Source organism: Nipponia nippon, unplaced genomic scaffold, assembly GCF_047370975.1.
Source record: "Nipponia nippon isolate SJK-2023a ecotype South Korea unplaced genomic scaffold, ASM4737097v1 scaffold_8, whole genome shotgun sequence".
In the NCBI taxonomy this organism is placed as follows: domain Eukaryota; kingdom Metazoa; phylum Chordata; class Aves; order Pelecaniformes; family Threskiornithidae; genus Nipponia; species Nipponia nippon.
In genome coordinates, this window is record NW_028262402.1 from 3562239 (window position 1) to 3584809 (window position 22571).

Here is a 22571-nt window from a genome sequence, read left to right on the forward strand (position 1 = left end):
TAAACAATCTATTCAATGGCTGCCAGGATCATGGTTTTATTGTGTGTGCTGCCAGTCCCTGCCAATACATGCAATCTCAGCTTCACATCTGAACAGGCAAGGCAAACAAAACCTCAATGGAAACAGTAACACAAAGAGATGATGACTGATATTTGATATGCAGTCCCACCATAAAGTTAATGGTAGATCTTCCTAGTTCAGTGAGTGTCCGTCCTATCCAGTAACCCACACTGCTTCTTTTGTAGCCAATATACAAAATCATATTCCATACAGTAGGTATACGGTCTTACCTCAAAAGCTAAAATCCACTTAAAAAGTGATGGTCTAGCTGTTGAAAAATATTAAGCCAAGATTTGTTTCAACTCTTGATTCATTATCCTAATTCCAGTCCTTGTAGAGGTGACCTCAACAAAGCCACAGATCTATATTGTCCAATATTTTTGGTTTAAACTGCATTTATTTCACAAATCTATCTTTAGTCACCAAGCTTTGCTCACCATGAACAAGGGAGTAATTGTTTTAGTGATTAAATTATCATTTATCTTGGAGCAACTTTAATTGTCTTTAAAATTTATTTTGCTATCTACAATAAATTAAATTATTTGTTACAGAGTAGACATAATTCCTTGTTTAGTTTAATAAATAAACATAATATCTGTTCATTTTGTATTCCAGTAGTAGTGCACTTTGGAAAAGTGTGGTTAGATACCCTGCATATAGTATATTAACACATATGTTTTGATGGAATCAGCTTAAGCATTGTGGATTCTTGTAATGAGAAAAGAGAATTCAAGCTTCCTCTGAAAGAATAATGCAGAGTTCATTTATTAAGATTACAGAGAGTTGTGTTTAAAGTTGAAAATGCTTCACTCAGTCAAAAAATACCATCTTTTATTTCCTTTCACTTGTTTCAGTGGCTAATAGTTTCACTGACACCTGTTTTTCCCACTGACCAGGCTGCAGCAGGATCTTGTTGCCTCTTCTTCTGATGGAAAAATTTTGGCATAACCTTTTTGTCTTTTTGATCCTCTTGGATCAGAATAGCACATCTACATAGAGTGTTCTGTTCCCAAATTAAAGAAAAGACAAATCAGCTGAAGGGCTGCTTAATACACTATCTACTTTTCCTCCTTTAGACTTGTTGGACAGCAATTTTCACTTTGAGGTCTGGTAGAATTTAAGACAAAATAATGATGCCTCCATAATAAGAACAATAGTCATAGCACACCTGGAGTAAAAGGATGCTTAATCATTATTTAATCAATATTTCCAGAAACCTGACCTCTGCTCCCTTGAGAGTTTTCAGGCTCATTCCTTAACTTGTGCCTCCAGTCTCACTTTTTTCTTAAAAAAAAAAAAAAAATCTCGATTTTTTTATTTGGGAAGATCTAAAAGAGCTATAAAGTTTCACTGAGGCAGAAATACTGAAGCTCTAAATTCTGATGTAGTCCATCTATCTCGTTCAGGGATAATCCAGGTTAAAACAGCCAAACATAGACACTTGGTAATGGATAAACAGAAAACTGAGGAATCCTTATTATTGTAAGAGCCACACAATATGTTGCAATGAATGTGTTTGGTGAGCACAATGCAAAACTGAGTAGAGTTCCTAATAGTTTTAGTTTTCTGATAAGGACTTAGTTTTCAGTAATTGGGAAAAAGCTGCACCAAGGAATTCAGGAGTATAAAGTGACAAAATTTCCAAGTGCTGGCTGATCTTATTCTTTCCAATAAGAGCTGAAGAGGGAAGTGAGAAAGCCTGAGGTGTACTTACTAGCACAGTAGTGGGACTCTAAGTTTTCATCTCCCTCTTCCCTTAACTTGGTGTATCCCACATTCTTTTTCTAGCTGTAAATACTGTGTTTCTGAAATGAAAAGAACTGTCTATGCTGTCTGAGATTCCTGGAGATTTAGCAGCTTGCCTGTGGTAGTACCAGCAGCTATGATGAACATATCCTGATGGGCTTCAGGATATGCAGTAGATCTAACACTATATGTAAGTCTGGAGTGGAAACACAGCCATCCTGTTCCTAACAGATGAATCCAGCATGTGGAAAAAGTTGTGTGGAATCTGTAATCTTGGATCGTATCAACTGCAGCTTCACTTACTCATGTAGGTTGTATGAGGTGTTTGGATCAATGTCCTCTAATGTGTTCATAGACTGTGTGTGTCTTGGGGAGGTACGCTCCAGTGAAAGCTGTGGTCTAACACAGCACCAGCACACTTGTTTTCTTTTATAGCAGCCTAAATAAACATTTGCATTGAAACCAGCATATGATTAGCACTATTCTGCAGGCTTTGCCGCCTCATTCAAGGCCAGAGATTTGTAACACAGACTTTCTACCGGGACTTTAATTTAGTGGCCTATAATTGGTTTGGCCATTAAACGGTTGACTGGAAGAGGTAATGTGCACCACTATTCAAATACTTGTCCAAATGCAACTGAAAGATGGCATACTTAGATCTGAAGTTATTTTCTTGTGTTTTATACAATTGTTTACTTTATAAAGATTCACTGCCAAGACGGTGCTTTAATCAAAACAACTTCCTAAACAAACATTGTCTCCCCTCTTCCACTTCCTTTACCTCTGTATCCCATACTGAGAAGAGATCAGGCAAAGGTAAAGAGACTGAAGAACAACTGTGAGTTTATAGTCCTGAACTCTTGGGAGGCTGTTGCAGAATTCCTGTTTCTCAGAATCTTCTCTTCTCTATGCAAAGCCCAATCTTTCCCATAAATGTAATTTTATATACTAAAAGCTCTCAGACTTTCACAGACTTAGGATCAGACAACTATACGTAATTCCTAAAGAGCTTCACGCTCCATATCTATGTACCTAAATCATTTTTTCATTCACTTAATAGAAGAACAAATTAGTTATAATCTCAGATTTTGGTGCACATTATGCTGAGACATGCCCACACTAATATGCTTTCTGATAAAGCAAATGCTTAGTGTCAGAGCACAAATCTTATTTTGTCTCTAGTAAAGTCAAGGGAGAGAGAGTTGAGTTTGCAGTAGGACTGCTTACTGGAGGAGATTTGGAGTTTTATTAGCAGATTTCATTAAATATATGGAGGGACCCCAGCATTCAAGGTTGGAAAATTAGGACACAAGAGAGAAGCAATATGTACAAAGCAAAACAGGAGAAGCAAGCATTATCATGAGCATATAATGGTATCACACAGATCCATACATATGAAAAATACTGATCTGCGCTATTTATAAGCATGCAGTTATTTCAGAATCATGACTTTATCCATTTGTTTAGTTTGGTTGTCTCTTTCCTAATGGCAATTTCAGCTTGACACTGACCATCAGCACAGTCGTGTGATCAGTGACACAGAGGGCACATGTTGCACTGGATGTGATAAGCACTTTGCTTTGATTTTAACTGGTAACTCTATTAATGTGAAAGAAATAATTACATTTCACTTCTGGTCCATCATCTATCACTCTAAATCTAGTGTCAGAGAAAAATACAGATTTCCTTGTCTCAACTTTTGATCAGATATTGGAACAGGTAGAAGTATTACCTGATCAAAAGATAACAAATGCCCTCAGGTTTTATTAAGAGAGGGAGGGAGAGAAGGCTGTGAATATTGCCTGCATACTAGGTGTTTGTTAAGTAATTATTGAATATTTTAATAAACAATCTTCCAATGCTAGATTCATTCTGACAAATACTTTTAATTGGGTTCTGAAAAATGTTCTTGTATTCACTGCTGCTGTTTCACCTGTTACAGATACTATAATTACAAGCACCTTTAATTTTTGCATTGTGTTTTCTTGAAAAATTAACTAAGCATAACTTAGTTAACATTGTTGAGGAAATGAGCAAGATTTTTGATAATGAGATCCTGTTCCTCATTAACAATGTCAAAAGATGTGTAAACTATCAGTTAAGATAATACTGAACTATAATAACGCTACAAACAACTGCCAGGTAATACAGCTGTTAAACCAGGAATGCATGTCTGTCTCAAGCTTACCAGAGGAAACAAAAAAAAAGGTTGCAGAATATCACTGAATATGAAGAAAAATGACAAAAGTATCCATTAAAAACAGTAAAAATACACAACTTACGAGGTTATTTTGTGTTAAACACCAGCACAAGTTTCTTAGAGGTGCAGTGGTAATGAATACTTTAGGTTCAGTACTACGTTAATACAATTCAGTGTCTCTTCTTAATATGGGGAAGATAAAATAGCAAATGACAATATTCCCAAAGGTAATGGTGGTTTGCTCTCCCTAACTTCACAACATATAAGCTCTCATGTGGTGTCCTGACCAAAACAGTGGGTATCATCTAGTTCATTCTCCTTCTACCAGGAAAGAGAAACGACAATGTTTTGGAGAGCTGTCTAGCCTGCACATAACATTTCCAGGGATGAGGTTGCACAGTTTTGCCTGGCAGGTTTTGAAATCTTCTGTACTTAACTCCCCGTAACATGATAAAATTTTGTTTGTACACTCACTCTAACCCCATCCGGTGCAATTTAAGCCTATTACCTTTTGTTGCACACCCCGCAGTCATCGGGAATGGGTGATTCTTTCTGGTTTTGAGGCACCTCACCTTCTGAGCTGAGGACTGTAATCATACCTTCCCTCAGTCTTCTCTGGTATGAGATTAGAAACAGTGACTTTTCCAGTCTTTTGCCAGAAACCTTGTTATCGCAGTATCCAGTCATCTTCCTTGTTCTCTTCTATTATGTCTCCATTTGTCCATGGCTCTCAAGCATCAGATATGACAAGGCTAGGAAAGAAAATCTCTTATGAGAAAACATCTACTCATTTTAAGAAAATAACTAGTTATGCTATCTGTTCTGGTGATACAGTTCTACTGGCTAAGAAAATTTAAATTTTTTTAGAAACTCTGTTTCTCCTCCCTATCAAATAGAACACTAACTTCCTTCATTCAGGATGGAAAACTGTTCATAGCAAAAGTGTAGTTGAGTGCTACAGGACAGTGCTACAGGAGAAAGATAGGCTCTTTAAAAATCCATGTGAAATATTATTTTCTTCTGAAAAACATTTTGTTGCATAGTCCGTAATTAACTAGCTACTCATTAGAAAAACTAAACTGAAATGAAAATTGTGAAGAAATTTTTGAGTAATATGTGAATTTCTTTCACAGTATCTATAAACATTCACTTCAACATACCCTGAAGACTATTAGTGGATTATTAGTGCAGGACAGAGATCAAAAGACTGAAAAGTCCAACACAAATGAGCACCAAAAACGACTGCAGCTTTAACCAAAGCTTAATTCTAAGCTTGCAGAAGTGATTGAGAAAATAATGACCATTAAGAATACAATCTTGGATTAAAAAATGGAGTATTTTTGCATTTCCAGACAAACTGAAAACATACTGTCTATTTTTACAGATATGCAGGTAAAGAATGTACTATAAATGATGAAATAAAGCTCATAATGAGTGAATTTTATTACCTCCATACATCTCTGATTTTGTCTTCTGACTTTAACTTGCTGCAATACATATGCATGTTAAATACCTGTATGTAATTACAGCACGTAAAACACCCATCAGTACATGAGTTCAGTAATTTCTTTCTCTTTAAAACATTGTGGAGTAAATCATTACCGAGAAACGAGAAGCAAATGAGTGAATTAAGTATGTAGTGTTATGAATAGGGAGGATATTTTACCAAAAGTCTCATTGAGCATCATACTTTTATGAGGGGTCAAGAGGATAATGTCATGTTACAGTTTTTACAGTAGAATAAATTCCCAATTTTCTAACAAATGGAATTTTCCAAAACCCATGATAAAAGCTGCCATAGACATAGCTGAATGCACTAATGTGTTTTCTACTGTATTATTTGGGATAATCTCTAATTAACAGCATGTTTTACAAAGACCTGAACCCAGTCTGATAAGTGGTGAGGAAAAGCAGTTGTTGTCTTTTTCTTATCATGATGAGATAAACAAAAAAAGAAAACCCCTAATGAAGACAACAATTAGACTCAGTGCTTTTAGATGTCTTCTTAAACATGAAAAGGAACATGCGGGTTGGTTTTTTTCTTTATTTAATGGTGTCAGGAGTGAGGGGATGGGGGTTTTACATGTCTGCTAGAACAGCTAGTCACTGTATAACTGAAGATAGATAATTTCATGAGCTAATTCCTCAATAGCTCTTTGAAAAATATATAATTTGGTATAAAGGGCAAAGGTAATGTGGCGATCCCTTGCCAGTTGTAATGTGCACTTTTTAAGAAGAAGAAGGATTCAGGTCTAAGGCTGAAGCCTATAGTTACTTCCTTGATCATGTTAGCTAGAACTATAACAAAATCACGGAGACTTGCCAATGTCATAGCCTTAGCCAGCAGAGAAATTGTAGGGAAGATATAACTGAGGGGTTGGTTCCCTTTATCTTTTATATGGTTTGGACATGAGCCAAAGAGTCAACAATTACTGACTATTACTGAATGTTGAAGTGATATGGACTGCATTAATGTAATCCAAGTGTGATGGACTGTGCCACGGTTATTCAAAGTATGTTATTAAAATAGAAAGTTGATTACTTTTAATAATATATATGGCTACAGTTAAGAAAAGTCGATCTGACATTCCTTTAAAGTCATTTTGCTGTGAACACTGAAGTAAAATGACCATGTTGTGCTATTACTTTATTTACCCTATAGGAAAATATCCTTTTAAGTGAATTATTCTTATGTTCCTCATATTTATTCTTTAAATATAGGAAATCTGTCTGCAGTTCATTTACTGTAAACCTGCATCAACTTTCAGTGTTCATTATAGACTGCAAATACTTTCTCATCTTTCTAATTTACTGCTGTGTTTTGTATAAATTCCTCTACCTAGTAGAAAGCTGAACAAGTAAAATTGTGTGAATATGAAATATCTGTTGGTCAGAATCTGGCAAACCAACAGTCAGATCTATATTCTTGTTTCCTATTCTGCTCTGGCGGTTCCTATTTGAATGTCAACAACAAAACTTTGATGACTATATTATTTTTCAAGCACCCAACAAGTTAAGATCAACGCTATACCTTGCAAAAAAGCAATAAGGGTTTTTCTCATCTTGTTTTATGGTTGCATATTACTTGATATTGTCTTAGCAATGTCATCTTTACACTTGTGTTTAATGTAGGGTAACTTGAGGTTCAGTGTTCTTTGTGCATTTAATCTCTGGGTGGAAAAAAAGATAGTAATTCACATCCTCAGCAGAGTTGTTGCACACAATGCCATTTTTGATGAAGTTTCCCATCAAAATCTTGATTAGTCCATATGTTTCAGATGGCTTTCTTATGCATCTTTTTCTTTCTCATGACTCTTGAAGTTAAAATTTTTTCCCATTGTCATCATCATGTAATTCATTGTCTTGCAAGAATAGGACCACTACCTTTGAATCATGGCCTAGGTACTTTATAGAAAACTACACTCTACCTACCACAATTATTGCCCTGAATTTTTAACTGTGTGAAGTAGCCTGGGCATTGTGCTGATGCTTGCTAAGCAGTTATTTTATTTCATTCCAACAGACGCTTACCAATAATGTATTAGTTGACACTTTCCTTGTATAGATATTTTTACGTATTTTTTCAGCGATATGCAGTCAGACATATATCGTAAACACAGATGTTCATCAAAGACAATATCAGAACTGCATCAGTCTAGAAATACTGGCATATTCAAGATAACAGAGAAAATAACAAGATACACCCACTGGTCTCACCACATAGGATTGGCAGAAATTTTTACCACATCATATTCAAACCAGCTAATTCCATGTCTAATCGTAAATTGAAAGTAACTCTTCATACCTTACAAAGCTCAGTTCATTGAGAAAAAAAGTGAATACAATAGCAAAGAATATTCCTAGGTTTCTCTTTGTCTCGGTCCTTAAGTTTCCTATTTCACCTCTCAGGAAAAGAAGAGAGGGTACAGTATTTGTTGCTTGGTATTTGACAACTTGACAAATGAAAAGTAAAAGAACCCACTTACCAGCTTTGAGAGATGACTATAGTATATTGCTCTGTCATTTGACAGATGACCTGACCATTGCCATGGGAACCAGCAGGAAGCAAAGCGCCACATGATAGAAAGCTGCTAGAGTGGTAAAGGCTAATAACATGAAATAAACGAAGGGGTTAAAAGGTTAGGAAAATTCTGGTCATTCCCGTGTGTAGTCTGACTATGAAAATATGTTTCAGTCTTCAACAAGCTGTAGTAGAAAGAGCATGGAGATTAAAGGATAAAAAATAATATTTAGAGCTCTCCACTCTTAAAACTTCCAAGTTTATCCTTCATGCATTTGCTTAGCATTTAGCAGTAGAATGGAGACTTAAGAATTGACATGAAATGCTTTAAAAATGCAATAGAAAAAATAGAGTAAAATCAATAGTGGTGTGAGGAATGACTTGAGCAGCTTGTGTTTTCACAATGGTAATCAAAAAGTAATTTTATATCCAATAATTTGTATTGATTGTTTGTGAAACTGTAATGCATTATACTATACACCTTGTTATCTGGTTATAAATATGTGTACCATTTTGTTGGGCTTTTTCTTTTCTTATTGAGTTTCATTTTCTCCAAGACAATTTTTATTTTGTGCCTTTAATGCATAGATGTAAAGTATCAGGCTATGAATATTATTTGAGCTAACAGTTGCAGCTTACTATCTGCTCTCAACTTGTGTCTGGAAGAGAACAAAGGGGTGCATGGCATAACAGAACCCTTGAACTAGCACCGTTTACAAGTGATTCACCCAGCAGTTGTCTAGTGTTTTCTTTCAGTTGCCCATCAATTGCTCAAAGAATTGCTTCACACAGAATTGTATTTGCTTTTGAATGCAAAAAATTTCCATTATGGCATGATACCAGAAAAATGCAGGGCATAAATAAATTCTGGTAAATACATAAAAAAACATTGTAAAGACACTGCAAAAAGAGCAGACTTCTTTTTATCAGTCCCTTCATTTTAAGTAAGTTCATGAGTCTCATGAACCCAAGAGATGTGGCAGACACTAAGAGGGTAAGTGGGTAGGTGTTGACTGTTTAAATACATCATACAAGAACATGAAAGTTTCAGACAGAACTCTCATTTTATTTTTTAAAAAAATTATTGGAAGTAAATTTCAATATCATAAATTACTCTACCATATATCATGTAAATTACTCTGTCAGTCTGACCAAAGTGCTGGCAAAGATTATGGAGCAGATCATCTTGAGTGCCATTACAAGGCACGTACAGGACAACCAGGGGATCAGGCCCAGTCAGCATGGGTTTATGAAAGCCAAGTCCTGCTTGACGAACCTGATCTCCTGCTATGACAAGGTCACCTGCTCACTGGATGAGGGAAAGGCTGTGCATGTTGTTTACCTGGACTTTAACTTTGACATGGTTTCCCACAGCATTCCCCTGGAGAAACTGACTGCTCATGGCTTGGACAGGCGTACGCTCTGCTGGGTGAAAAACTGGCTTGGTGGCTGGGCCCAAACAGTTGTGATGAATGGAGTTAGATCCAGTTGGCAGCCAGTCACAGGTCGTGTTCCCCAGTGCTCAATATCGGGACCAGTCCCATTTAATATCTTTATCAATGATCTGGACGAGGAGATCGAGTGCACCCTCAGTAAGTCTGCAGACGACACCAAGTTGGGTGGGAATGTTGATCTTCTTGAGGGTAGGAAGGCTTTACAGAGGGAGCTGAACAGGCTGGATCTATGGGCCAAGGCCAATTATATGAGGTTGAAAAAGGTGAAGTGCCGGGTCCTGCATTTGGGTCACAAATACCCCATGCAACGGTACAGGCTAGGGGAAGAGTGGCTGGAGAGCTGCCTGGTGGAAAAGGACCTGACGGGGCTGGTCAACAGCCAGCTGAATATGAGCCAGCAGTGTGCGCAGGTGGCCAAGAAGGCCAGTAGCATCCTGGCTTGTATCAGGAATAGTGTGGCCAGCAGGACTATGGAGGTGATCATCCCCCTGTACTTGGCACTGTTGAGGCCACACATGGAATCCTGTGTTCAGTTTTGTGCCCCTCACTACAAGAAGGACATTGAGATGCTGGAGCGTGTCCAAAGAAGGGCAACGAGGCTGGTGAAGGGTCTGGAGCACAAGTCTTCTGAGGAGCGGCTGAGGAAATTGGGGTTGTTTAGTCTGGAGAAGAGGAGGCTCAGGGGAGACTTTATTGCTCTCTACAGCTACCTGAAAGGAGGTTGTAGCGAGGTGGGGATCGGTCTCTTCTCCCTAGTAACAAGCGATAGGACGAGAGGAAACGGCTCAAGCTGCACCAGGGGAGGTTTAGTTTGGATATTAGGAAAAAACTTCTTCACCAAAAGGGTAGTCAGGCACTGGAACAGACTGCCCAGGGAAGTGGTTGAGTCTCCATCCCTGGAGGTATTTAAAAGATGGGTAGATGTGGTGCTTGAGGACATGGTTTAGTGGTGGACTTGGCAGTGATAGGTTAATGGTTAAACTTGATGATCTTAAAGGTCTTTTCCAACCTAAAGGATCTATGATATGATTCTATATTTACTATTTTTCTTTCAAAATATATTTTGACTGAAAATTCCCAGAAGTTGAATGTATTTTATTAGCACATTTTAATACATTCTCCAAGATAACTTACAGTAGTAAACTTTCACAGATTCTGTTATTAAAAATTCTTTTTTGAATTTTGCTTCTTCTGATATTTATGGAAGCCTCAGAGAATATAATTCATCCCACAGTCTCCAGAAACTTAATGTGAAAAAAAAGGATGTTACATTGAAAACCATTTTTTGTACAGTGATTACTGAAACAGATATACCGCATTAAAAAAATTTCTTACTTCATCTGATATTCACTTAGCAGTTTATACTGAAAAGGATAACCAGTTACAAAATTTTACGAACTTCTAGCCATGTTACCAGGCTGTCTTTCTAAGGTGGTCATTTTGAACTCTCTCTAGTGAAATACGTAGCCTGCTGGCTGTGTAAACTCTGCATGCTAAAGTTTCAACAGAGCTTACAGGTAGGGCTTCTGTGATATCTTGCATGGAGAGTAAAAAAGAGCATTGCAGTGCTCTGCCCATAGCAAACATAAACTTGTAGTGTCTCTTTGGTGAAAAATCCGATTTTTCTAGATTTGTTTTTGTCCCTTATTAATGCAAGTTGAAATTTTTTTTTTTTCCACAGGACAAAAATTTTTAAAATGTTTTACTTGGTGATGTCTAAACAAGTTTATTTTTTGGCTGAGTGAGGTACTTACCTTTGTGACGTTTCTGTGCATTATTGGAACTGTGGCTTGTATACAGAATCTGTAATATCTGTTAGCCCACATTCGCTTCCCCTTATACCTGAAATACATCTGTCAGGAGACAACATAGGCATGAGAATCTTATGCTATGCCCCCGGCTCATTTTTCCCATAGAGATGTCTTCCTAGGGAGCCCTAGTCACAAAGGAGAGCATGACTCTGAAGTTGTTGTACCACAAACCTCATTAGGCACATCTGCAGTTCAGCAGATAGTTTTAGGTCAAAACAATACATAATTGAAGATTTCAGACTTATTCAGAAAACTAAACCACTTTGATTCAATTTGTAAACACGAAAAGTAAAATATTTTGGTATGATTCTCCTGGAAGAATGGGGGAAAAAAAGAAGCTTTTTGTACGTGTAGACATTTCATTAGCATATCTGCATATTTTAAGACTCAAAATCATTATTTTCTGGTTTGTGTCTCTTATGCAGAAACAAAAATTGTGGACTTCGACACTGTAAGCTAGAGGTAAAACATTCAATTCATGTTGATATGTACATATTCAACCTATATATTTATGGTTACTTAACGATTGTGAATAAGGTATATGAAATAGAAGAGAATTCTTTCCAACCCTTTTGTATTATATTGGATTTGTTGTTTTAAGAAAAGCAAAAAAAAACCCAATATGAACATGTATGTTTTTAATTAACCATGTCACTGCCATCTTCACCTCTTCAATAGTACTGAGCTAGTTAGTACAGTGCAATTTTATTTTTGTTTTTAATTAAAGTAACCATAGATTTTGTCTTTGGCTTACATCTCATATATAGTTATGTTGTACTCATAAACTATTTATAAATAATACTTATTGATGATTATTATAATCAGAAATATTCACAAATTTGTTGGACTGACAGAAAAAAAGAGAGAAGGAAGGAAGCTGACGTATTTTGGTCAGATGGAAAGTTACACTAAAATGAAGTCCTGCTGCTGTTATTTCCTTCTAACAAATTTCAGAATTATCTTTATTCCTCTTGCAAGCAGAAGACTCAGATGAAGGCTGACAACAGAAATTATTCTGTACGTCCACTAACAGTCTAAGTTAGCTGAGTTTGAGCTAATCCCAGCTTTGTTTTCTGTCAGTGGTTCGTTGATGTTTCATCTGTGCTGTTTCATCTCTATGGTGAAAATAAAGCAGCAACTTTTCAATTCAAAATACAGTGCTGGAGAGAAGATGGGTACCGCAAGTGCTGTTAAAAAAACAGTACAGATCAGAACAGTACTGTGACTTTGTCCAGTACTGATAAAGCGGTTCCAGTAACATAAAGGAATTACTTTGAGAGTAAATTTTTGAAACATTAAAATTGGGTGAACCAATGCATTCATTCAGTCCTGCACACATACTTTGTGTATCATGGCAATCTTGTATAATCGGGCTGCAAAATAATTTATAGAAAGCTGTCACAGTTTGAGAAACTTCAGTGAGTTAAAACTCCATCCACCACAGCCTTACACCTGTTGTTGAATGGTTAATTGCCACCTCTGTCTTTTTTAAGCTCCTCGTCACATTTTATTATACAAACTATCTGTGAAGCTGCCTTTGATATAGATAGAAAAGTGAAAATGCTGCTTGTGATTACATTTTAAAATCACAAAATAATTTACAAGTATGTGTCAAAATGATCTTTTTCATACCCAGAGAAAAATACCCAGAACCATTTCAGAACATAACACCTCCATTGGCATAAATGACAACTGAAAACTACACAACAAAACATTATAAATTCCAAGATAAATGCCTGAAAAACGTTAAGTGTGTTACTTCTCGCTGCTTAGATAGCTTTAGTTACTGCTAGCCCAATTAGTCATGAGCAGCACGTGACGTAACGTGGTGTCCTCCACACTGCTGCAGGGTGGTTTGCAGAGCAAGGTTCAGAAGGCAGAACTGCATGTACAGGAGTATCAGCATCTATGCCCAAACTTTGCTTCTGCTCAGCAGATAAAGCAGCCATAAATGCACCTAATCTTCCATTTAGTCCACACAGTGTTTTAAGGCCAGATAATAGTATTTCCTCTGTTAAAAAATATATAACCACATAGTAATCTACTGCTATCAAACATAAACTGTTTGATTTGGTGCAATTTAGGTACCTTGATTTTTTTCTTGGAATAAAAATATCTGGGCAGTGTGGGGTTTTCACTTGTGGTTTTTTTTTTTTTTTTTTTTTTGAGTTACTTAGGGACATAAATGCTAAATGTTATTTGAGGACTCAAAACCATATATAAAATATGATATAATAAAGAGCAATTGGAATTCAAGTGACATCTAAATTTACTTTTCACTGAAATGGATCCTGTTTGGCCTCAGTAATTTCTCCTTGTAAACATATTCTTCCTTGACAATAAGGACAATATGGCTCTGCCATAAGCAGTGGAAAGTCTAGGAGACTCCTCCAGAGGATAATTTAGAACTCCTAAGGCTCCTCTTCTTATCATTCCTGCAAAAGTCATCTCTGCTGGCCACAGAATAAGCCTAGCCTCCTGAGACTACAATTGCCTCAGTTACTCTGTGCCCAGATCACTTTAGAAACTAGAGTATATGTTCTTATGAAAGTTAAGAACTTATCTTAATAAATTAGCATATGGGTCCTGTTCCAAAAATATGCATGATATAAACTCTTCAGTGGAAATTATTCCAAAGCTATGAAACAAAAGTATCCTAAATTGCCTTTGTTTGATTTGGTAAACGTTGTTCTTACGTTACTTAACTTCAAATATAAGAAAACTACATTACTGTAGTGAAATTTCTGCTGTTTTTCTGGAAAAAGGAGACAGCCTTTTGCTGGTTCCCTCATCCTCCAGCTGAAATGCAGCAACACACATAAAGACAAAATAAAAGTAAAACTAAACAAGATACGCAGACAGTGAATTTTTCTGCTTGAGTCTTGTTTGTCTAATGCTTAATACTTGTTGTTGCTATCTTACACTTGTGCATGTCAGAGCTCCTTACGATAATGACAGAGTTTTATTATTGTCATTCTACTGATAGGAAGATTGGATCACAGAGAGATATTTGACTTGGTTAGGCTTTCCCAGTGAAGAACTGTAGGAGGGACATTTTTCCTGCATGGGGGAGGTTTGGTATCTTGTCATATTGACTCTTACCATACTAGCAACAATATTTTTAGGTGTACATGTTGCATGAATTAAGTTATTATAAATTCTAATGCAGAAACAGGTATCCCTGTGTTGGGTTTCGCCTTTGATAGCTCTTAATCAGACTGCAAGATGATATTCCAGATGATGCAATACTATGTTTTTTGCTCAAGAAATTTAGGCATGCTCAAATACAATGTTTCAGAAAAATCAATGTTCTCACTGCTCAAGTAGAATGTATGTAAAGAATGCCTTTTGCCTGACACTGACATATTCAGGCTTCAGATTATTTTCATGGCCTTTTGAGCTGCTTGTTCTAATAAAAATTGACATACCTATCTCAAGTAACAGGTTTAGGAGAGACTAAAACATCCCTGAAGTTAGACTTAAAAGTCCAATCTGTATTTTCAGCACTTCTGTGTTAAATTGAACATGAATGCTGCTGAAGACTAAGATGATGGAAAACAAAACAGATTTCACTTTTTATTACTTCTGACCATTCATTAAAATATACATGTTGTGAATTCAGATGGACTACGTGTAATGGTTAACTCAAATACTTCTTTGAAATGGCCTTGTTTATGTTTAAATATGTGGTTCTGTTGCAAAAGGCATCTTTATTGATAATCCTCCAAACAGAACCTGAGATTGAATAAGTTAGTTAAGGAGAAAGGTAATTAGCAAATGTGTGTTTAATCCATGACTACAAGAAGTCTTCAGATTTGAAATTGTGCCTTGATATTTCACTTACCTGTTTAGAAACAATTGTTATTGACAACTTTCAATGATTTGTAAGTAGTCAGTTACAATTCATTACTCTTCTTTCCCCTCATGACTGTGTACACAGTCTTCCCAGAAATGAAATAGGCATATTGATTCCTTCTCTCTTACATTTAGAGAACAAGGTTAGAATAAACTGTTTAGTGCATATATTACACTGATAATTGTATTTATACCTGAGTTACAGCTAATAAAAGATCTGAAGCCTAGCAAATGTGACACAACATAAACAATACCAAGGACCTTTAAGATAAATGCTTCCATCACTCTTTTATGTACTCTCTTTGATTATTTCTCTTTTCTGAATATTTCTGGAGAAAAAAATAATTTTCTTTTGTCAAACCAAGATTCAGCACAAAGGAAGACACACAATAATCAACTTTTGCTTTCTTTATGGCTTGAATTCTTCGCTACTTTTGTATATTTGTATCATGTGTGTTAGTAAAACTAGTTTTCACGTATTAACAAAACCTTTCTTACATGGAATTGTTAACTTTATATACATTAAACATTTAGATTTTTTTCTGTCATTATAATGTTCTAATTTCACAATAACTTTGAAAATAGTAGGAAAGTTGCTGTAAGAAACACAGATAAAACCAAGACCACAAACAATAACATGTCCTTGGAAATGGAAAACATACAGCAAATTGTTCTCAAGCCATTTTAGTTTCATATATTTGGTAACAAGCAACGCTTTGAATATTAAAACAATTATCTTTCTGTTTACTACACTGAAAAATCCTCCACTTTTATTACCTGAAGGTCAAAAGGACAATATTTTGAAAAGTTCCTGCTATTTGAAATTTACTACTTAAAAATAAAGCATCTATAAACCACCAATTATAGCTCATATAGCTCTGAAAAACCTAAACCTTGCTTTTTATCCCCATTAATGTGGCTTATGCTGTTGTCTGAACAGAATAGACAACGCATATATTTCATAGATCATAATAGATCTAATAATAGATCTAATAATAGAATTTAATAGATCATAGTAGATCTAATATCATAATAGATCTGCATAATATTTAATAGATGATAAAAGTAAAGAAAAGTAAAGGGACAGCACTAGGATGAAATGATAAATCATAGAAACATAGAATGGCTTGGGTTGAGACGGACCTTTAAATATCATCTTGTCCAACCCTCCTGCCATGGGCAAAGACATCTTCCACTAGATCAGGTTGCTAAAGCCCTGTCCAATCTGACCTTGAACACTTCCAGGGATGGGGCATCCACAACTACTCTGGGCAACCTGTTACAGTGTCTCAACACTCTCCTAGTAAAGAATTTCTTCCTTATATCCAGGCTGAATCTACCCTCCCTTAGTTTAAAACCATTACCCCTGGTCTTATTGCTACTGGCCTTGCTAAAAAGTCTGCCCCCATCTTTCTTATAAGCCCCCTTTAAGTACTGAAAGGCTGCAATAAGGTCTCCCCGCAGCCTTCACTTCTCCAGGCTAAACAACCCCAGCTCTCTCAGCCTTTCCTCGTAGCAGAGGTGTTCCATCCCTCTCATCACTTTTGTGGGCCTTCTCTGGACCCACTCCAACAGGTCTATGTCCTTCTTGTACTGAGGACCCCAGAGCTGGATGCAGTACTGCAGTTGGGGTCTCACCAGAGCAGAGTAGAGAGGCAGAATCACCTCCCTCAACCTGCTGGCCATGCTTCTTTTAATGCAGCCCAGGACACGGTTGGCTTTCTGGGCTGCAAGAGCACATTGCCAGCTCATATCCAAGTTTTCATCCACCATTATCCCCAGCTCCTTCTCTGCAGGGCTTCTCTCAATGCATTCATTACCCAGTTTGTACTGATACCAGGAATTGCCCTGACCCAGGTGCAGGACCTTGCACTTGGCCTTGTTGAACCTCATGAGGTTTGCATAGGCCCACTCCTCAAGCCTATCAAGGTCCTTCTGGGTGGCTTCCCTTCCCTCAAGCATGGCAAATGCACCACTCAGCTTGGTGCACTTAATCCCACTCCCTATGTCATTAATAAAGATATTGAATAGTATCGGTCCCAATAGGGACCCCTGAGGGACACCACTTGTTACTGGCTTCCACTTGGATATTGAGCTGTTGATTGCAACTCTTTGGGTGTGGCCATCCAGCCAATTCCTTACCCATCGAATAGTCTATCCATCCAACCCATATCTCTCCAATTTAGCCATGAGGGTGTTATGTGGGACCATGCAAAAGGCCTTAGAGAAGGCAAGGTAGATGACATCAGTTACTCTTCCCTTATCCACTGATGCAGTCCATCATAGAAGGCCACCAGATTAGTCAGGCATGATTTGCTCTTTGTGAAGCCATGCTGGCTGTCTGCTGGCATGCGGACATATCATCCACGCTCTTCACAATCACATATTCAAATAGAACACTTACTGGGATTCCTGCACGAGGTCAATAGAATTTTACTTTACGTAATATTTGATACATTGAAGAAGTTTTTAGTATATACGTTTCGTTTATTTTGCGGATTTTCCCTGTTTTGTTTTGTTTCAGTTCCACATGTATTGCAACATTTAGGGTTTCATTTATATTAAAAAGCCCACAAACTCTGAATTAAAATGCTTGGACTTGTTTCTTCAATTTTGCTTCTTTGTCAAATATTTCTTTCTTTTTCCTTCCTCTCTCATTTTTTTTTTTTTAAATAAGTTTTCTTTTAGACAGAAATCTCAGAAAGTCTGCATCTTTTATTCAAATCCCTATGTAATACAGATCTATTAAGAAGAAATTATATCCTGGCTTTAATGAAGGAAGTGAGAATTTTGTTATTGATTTCAATTGGCTCAAGACTTCACCAACATACCCCAATCTGTACCTGGCTAATCACAGTATTTTATCTGTGTTTTTAATTAAGTGGAAGGTTTTTTATAATTCTTTTTTTCAATGCACAATCAAACTTCAACTGGAAGAAATTCTTATGTTGTTTACTCTTTCTGTTCAGAGACTTTTCCTAATTGTCTTCGTCGGAAGGAATGTAACCTTGCATACTAATGGCAATCAGCTGTCAAATACTTTGGAACTGAAATTGAATTCAAGAAGTTCGAGGCACAGAGACAAGAAGTTCAGAACAATGGTACTTCCTGCACTTTTTAGTATATTGCTGCTGGCAGGTTTTCTATTATGCCTTTCCTCTTTTGGTTTCTAAATCTTTTCTTACTGTGTGTCTCTCATAGTTTTGAGGCTATAGCTAAACTACAGCAATGGATATTGTAAAAAAGTTCTAAGATAGATCAGTAAATCCTTCTCATCCCATTTCTTCTCCTCTCAGATAGCTACACAGAAAGAGATTTCTGGAGTTTTTTAGGTCAGACTTGTTTGAGGAAGATTGAAACATGCATGGTCCTGTATCCTATTTTCCTTCTGTTCTAAAACAGGGAGAATTATATCATTAGGGAAGGAAGAGGGTTAAAATACTATGTTTGCAAGGTTTCTAAAATACATTTCTTCAGATTTTTTCCTTTCCTCTTGAAACCTATACCGTTCATTCTGTGGTACATTAAGCATTTAAGAAGGTACTGAAGAACATGTCTTTTTGAGGCACTGTCCCAGAATAACTTGATAGGGCTAGAAAAGACTCAGGAGATCATCTTTTCTGTTCTTCTACCTCAGAGCAGAAACAACTACAGTTTTATTATTCCTGACAGGAATGGTCTAGGCTGCTCTTAAAGACCTCCAGTGCTGGAGGCCCCAATAAGTCTATTTCAGTGCTTCACTCACTGTGGAAAAGTTTTTCTCATTTCTAAACTGAATCTGTAACTTTCAATGGCTGAACTACTTTTTAAAAGTGTAGGAGAAAACAAAAATTTACAGTGTTGTACAGAAGTTATACTATAGTTCTAAATTAATTTCACTTTTTAGACCACAGTAAAGGCTATTAAATACCTTATTTATAAATAATACCTTACCAATATCAAATGAAAGAAACAAAACTTTTTCAGAATTCTTGTTTTTATGCACTTTGACCTAGGAATGTAGAGTGTAAGTGGACATCTTGATGTTGTCTCAGATCTTTTTGACAAATGACATCATGGTGTTGGAGATGACTTGAAAATGAATCATACATTGGAAATTTGTAGGTGCACATTAATAATTTAAGGTCTATGCTTATATAGAATTTCTATCAGAAATCAGTAAACCCTTTTTTTACAATATCTATGAAATCCTAAATTTCTTAATATCTACCCAAACAGGATAATTCTTTCTCCCTCTTTTACTATTCACTTCATTTCTTTATAGGATAACTTACTAATTTAACTCAGTTTCTCTGCTGCCTTTAGTTAATGAACATTTGAATGCAGTTTCTAGGTTGTGCAGAGAAAAACTGGAACAGCATTTCTGACTTTGCAAAATCCAAAGCTGCAGTCAAACAGACATCTCCATATTCCTTTAACAATTGAACAAAAAGGCTATTCTTCATGAAAATTAGAACCACACATCATGCTTTAAAAAAAGCCGACAAAACACCAACCTTGACAAAAACAACTGGGAGTCTCTGATTATGTGGGAAGATAAAGAAGACACAATAATGCATTTCCTAGAATGGCAGCTAGTGATATCTTCAAATGGCCTTCACTAGAAGAAAGCAAGCACACTGCTCTAATCAATACACTGATAGTCTGTAATGTAAAGATTAAGATCAGAATATTTAAAAATTTAATACTTTGCCTCTCCATATAGCACTTAGGAAGTCAATATCTTTAGAAACCTGGTCCATTTCCCTGCTTTGAAAGCATTATATATTTAAGGTTTCTAAATAATTCATCCAGTCCATGTGATTAAAAATGTAAAAAGTAAGTCCATCCATTATTTTCTGCAGCTGCTGCCTGGATATTAGGATTTTTTTTTCTTTTTTTTTTTTTAACTGCTCAGTGTTCTTTTCCTTCTTGCTGAATTGAGACTTCAGTGGCTACACTAAAGGAAAGGAGTATTAGCCCCACCCAGCTGCTAGAATAAAGTCTGCTTTTCCTCAGGTAGCAAATGTGCAAAACACAGGTGTTCAGGCACACATGTATCTTTCTCTAATATTTACTGTTAAAAAGTTCTGTGAAATAAGGTTATCTCATTACCAAAAGTTAAGTTGATTTGATCAGAAGAGGGGAAGGATGATGAAAGCAGATAACAGCATTATAACATGTTGCATTATTCATCATTATCACCTCCAGAATAAGGGAAGAATTGCTACATAAGTAGGGTAATGTCCTGCTTAGCTTAATTAAGGAAAAAGGGAAAAAGGGAAAAAGGGAAAAAGAGGAAGGGGAAGAGGAAGGGGAAGGGGAAGGGGAAGGGGAAGGGGAAGGGGAAGGGGAAGGGGAAGGGGAAGGGGAATCGGAAGCAGAAGGGGAAAGGGAAGGGGAAAGGGAAGGGAAAGGGGAAGGGGAAGGGGAAGGGGAAGGGAACAGGGAAAATAGGGAAAGATGCTTATTTTTAGGTAATGGGTTTGTACATGTAAGGGTTACAATGGTTAAAAAAAAGAGTATTACAATGGTATTTATGAAATACTTAATTTTCTGTGCTTGTCTGCTATTTGCTCTACTTTTAATGAGCCCTTTAAAATTTAGTTGAAAAGCTGCTAGAGATTTAAAAATTTTATGCATTTATAAATTGCAAGTGCATACTTGAACTTAACGACTTTTACATTAAAAGTAAGATAAATTTGCCCCTTCTTAATTTCCCCACCAAATCCACAGTTCTACTGTTGCTTTTTATAAATGAAGAAATTCCTCGTGTTTTTAAAAAAACATAATGAAGAAAAAAAATGGGAAAATTTCCTACCTCTGCACATGATAGCTATTATTTATCTAACTTAGAAGAAGCATATGGAATTAGGTGACACTTCAGTTTAGGTTACTAGTGTTAAAGTACAAAGCTTAAAATTGGATGCAAAAATAACTTCTAAAGTTCTTTTTTTTAAAATTAAAGCCCTACTTTTTATTTTTGGAAGCATACAAAACATTTCTTATTTTCAACAAGTATGATAGTATATACGTACTAATTTTAATCTATGATGTGGATGCATTACCTCCATACTTCACAGCCCTCCTAGATCAGTCTAGTACTCCTTGCAGCAAAAATCTTTGAGTGACACTGAAGTCCACTAACTAAGCATATCTTTTATTTTAAAAACATTCCCTTCAAGGAACATGTTGGTCCATACATTCTTTGGGACTGTTTTCCTCAATTTCAGAAGTTGCTTAAAATTTTATTTAAGGCTTTGCAACTGTCCAATGAAAAAAAGGAAGGTCCATATCATCAACATTGTGTTCGTTTCTAAGATTCCTTTCCCACTGTTTCCTGGAGTTTGAATGATTTATAACTAGCTACCTAAGAAAACTGTCCTTTTTCTGAATAACGCTCCAGCATTTTAACTCACTTGAAAGAAACTGACCTCAGAGTTTGTTTGAATGGAAGAGGGCTGGCAGGAGGTGTTATTGGTAAAGGCTTCTTGGCTTTGTCATTCTTTTGTCTCCATCCTCAAGCCTGCACAGGCCATTGTTTTCAGAAGAACTAAAATGGAGCATTTAGGCCTTACATCACAAGTGTAATTTTGTAACACAAAATGTTTATTTAAGTGATTTCTGTCATAACTTTTAAGAATGATTTCAATTTTAACTGGAATTTTTTTGTTGTGTTTTTCTCATATACTGTGCTGGGTGCTGGAGAGGTGAATGAACTATCTTTAAACAAACTAGCTATGGAAACAGTGAACTGCTTAGGATTAGTTCATTAAAACAAAAATCACATACTTTAAATGAACAAATATTGTCAAGGAAATATTTGGTTCAGTAATTCCAGAGGCATAAAATCTATTAAGCAGAGAGTATTTGCTGTGAATTAATTGCTCCATTCTAATAAATAATATAGTAACCACCCTTTGTTCTAGCCATAATTCATTTGTTGTTTTTGTTGTCTTCTCTACATACTCTAAAGCGTGTGATCTGAGAATTCTGATTTGCTGCCCTTTGGGAGTTGAGTTAAGGCTACAAATCCATGAATGCTTTGCCAAACAGCTTGAAAATTTCATTCTTCCCATCACTGCCATTGTCATAAATGCCTCTTCCTCTTTGTACTGGCTAAATATGTTTGTCTTTAAAATTAACTTGTACAGTAATGAGATGAAAATGCTAGTTCTACTGGCAGAGAATATTATAAGGAGACATCTGATTTGTCTTTCAAAATCATGATGAAATAGAACCTGACTCATTCTGCAGCTATGGCATGTATTTTAAATCAATTAGTCTCTGTAAAATAAGATCAAAGCTCTGAAATGTCTCAAGGATCTTTTACCCTTAGCCTGCCTGGACTTGATGCGTGCAGTCACTGAGTGAAGTCAAACGCTATATATTCTTTTAAGAGTTTCAGCTTTGTCCTCTGGAGAAATGTGCTCATTTTTGGTATT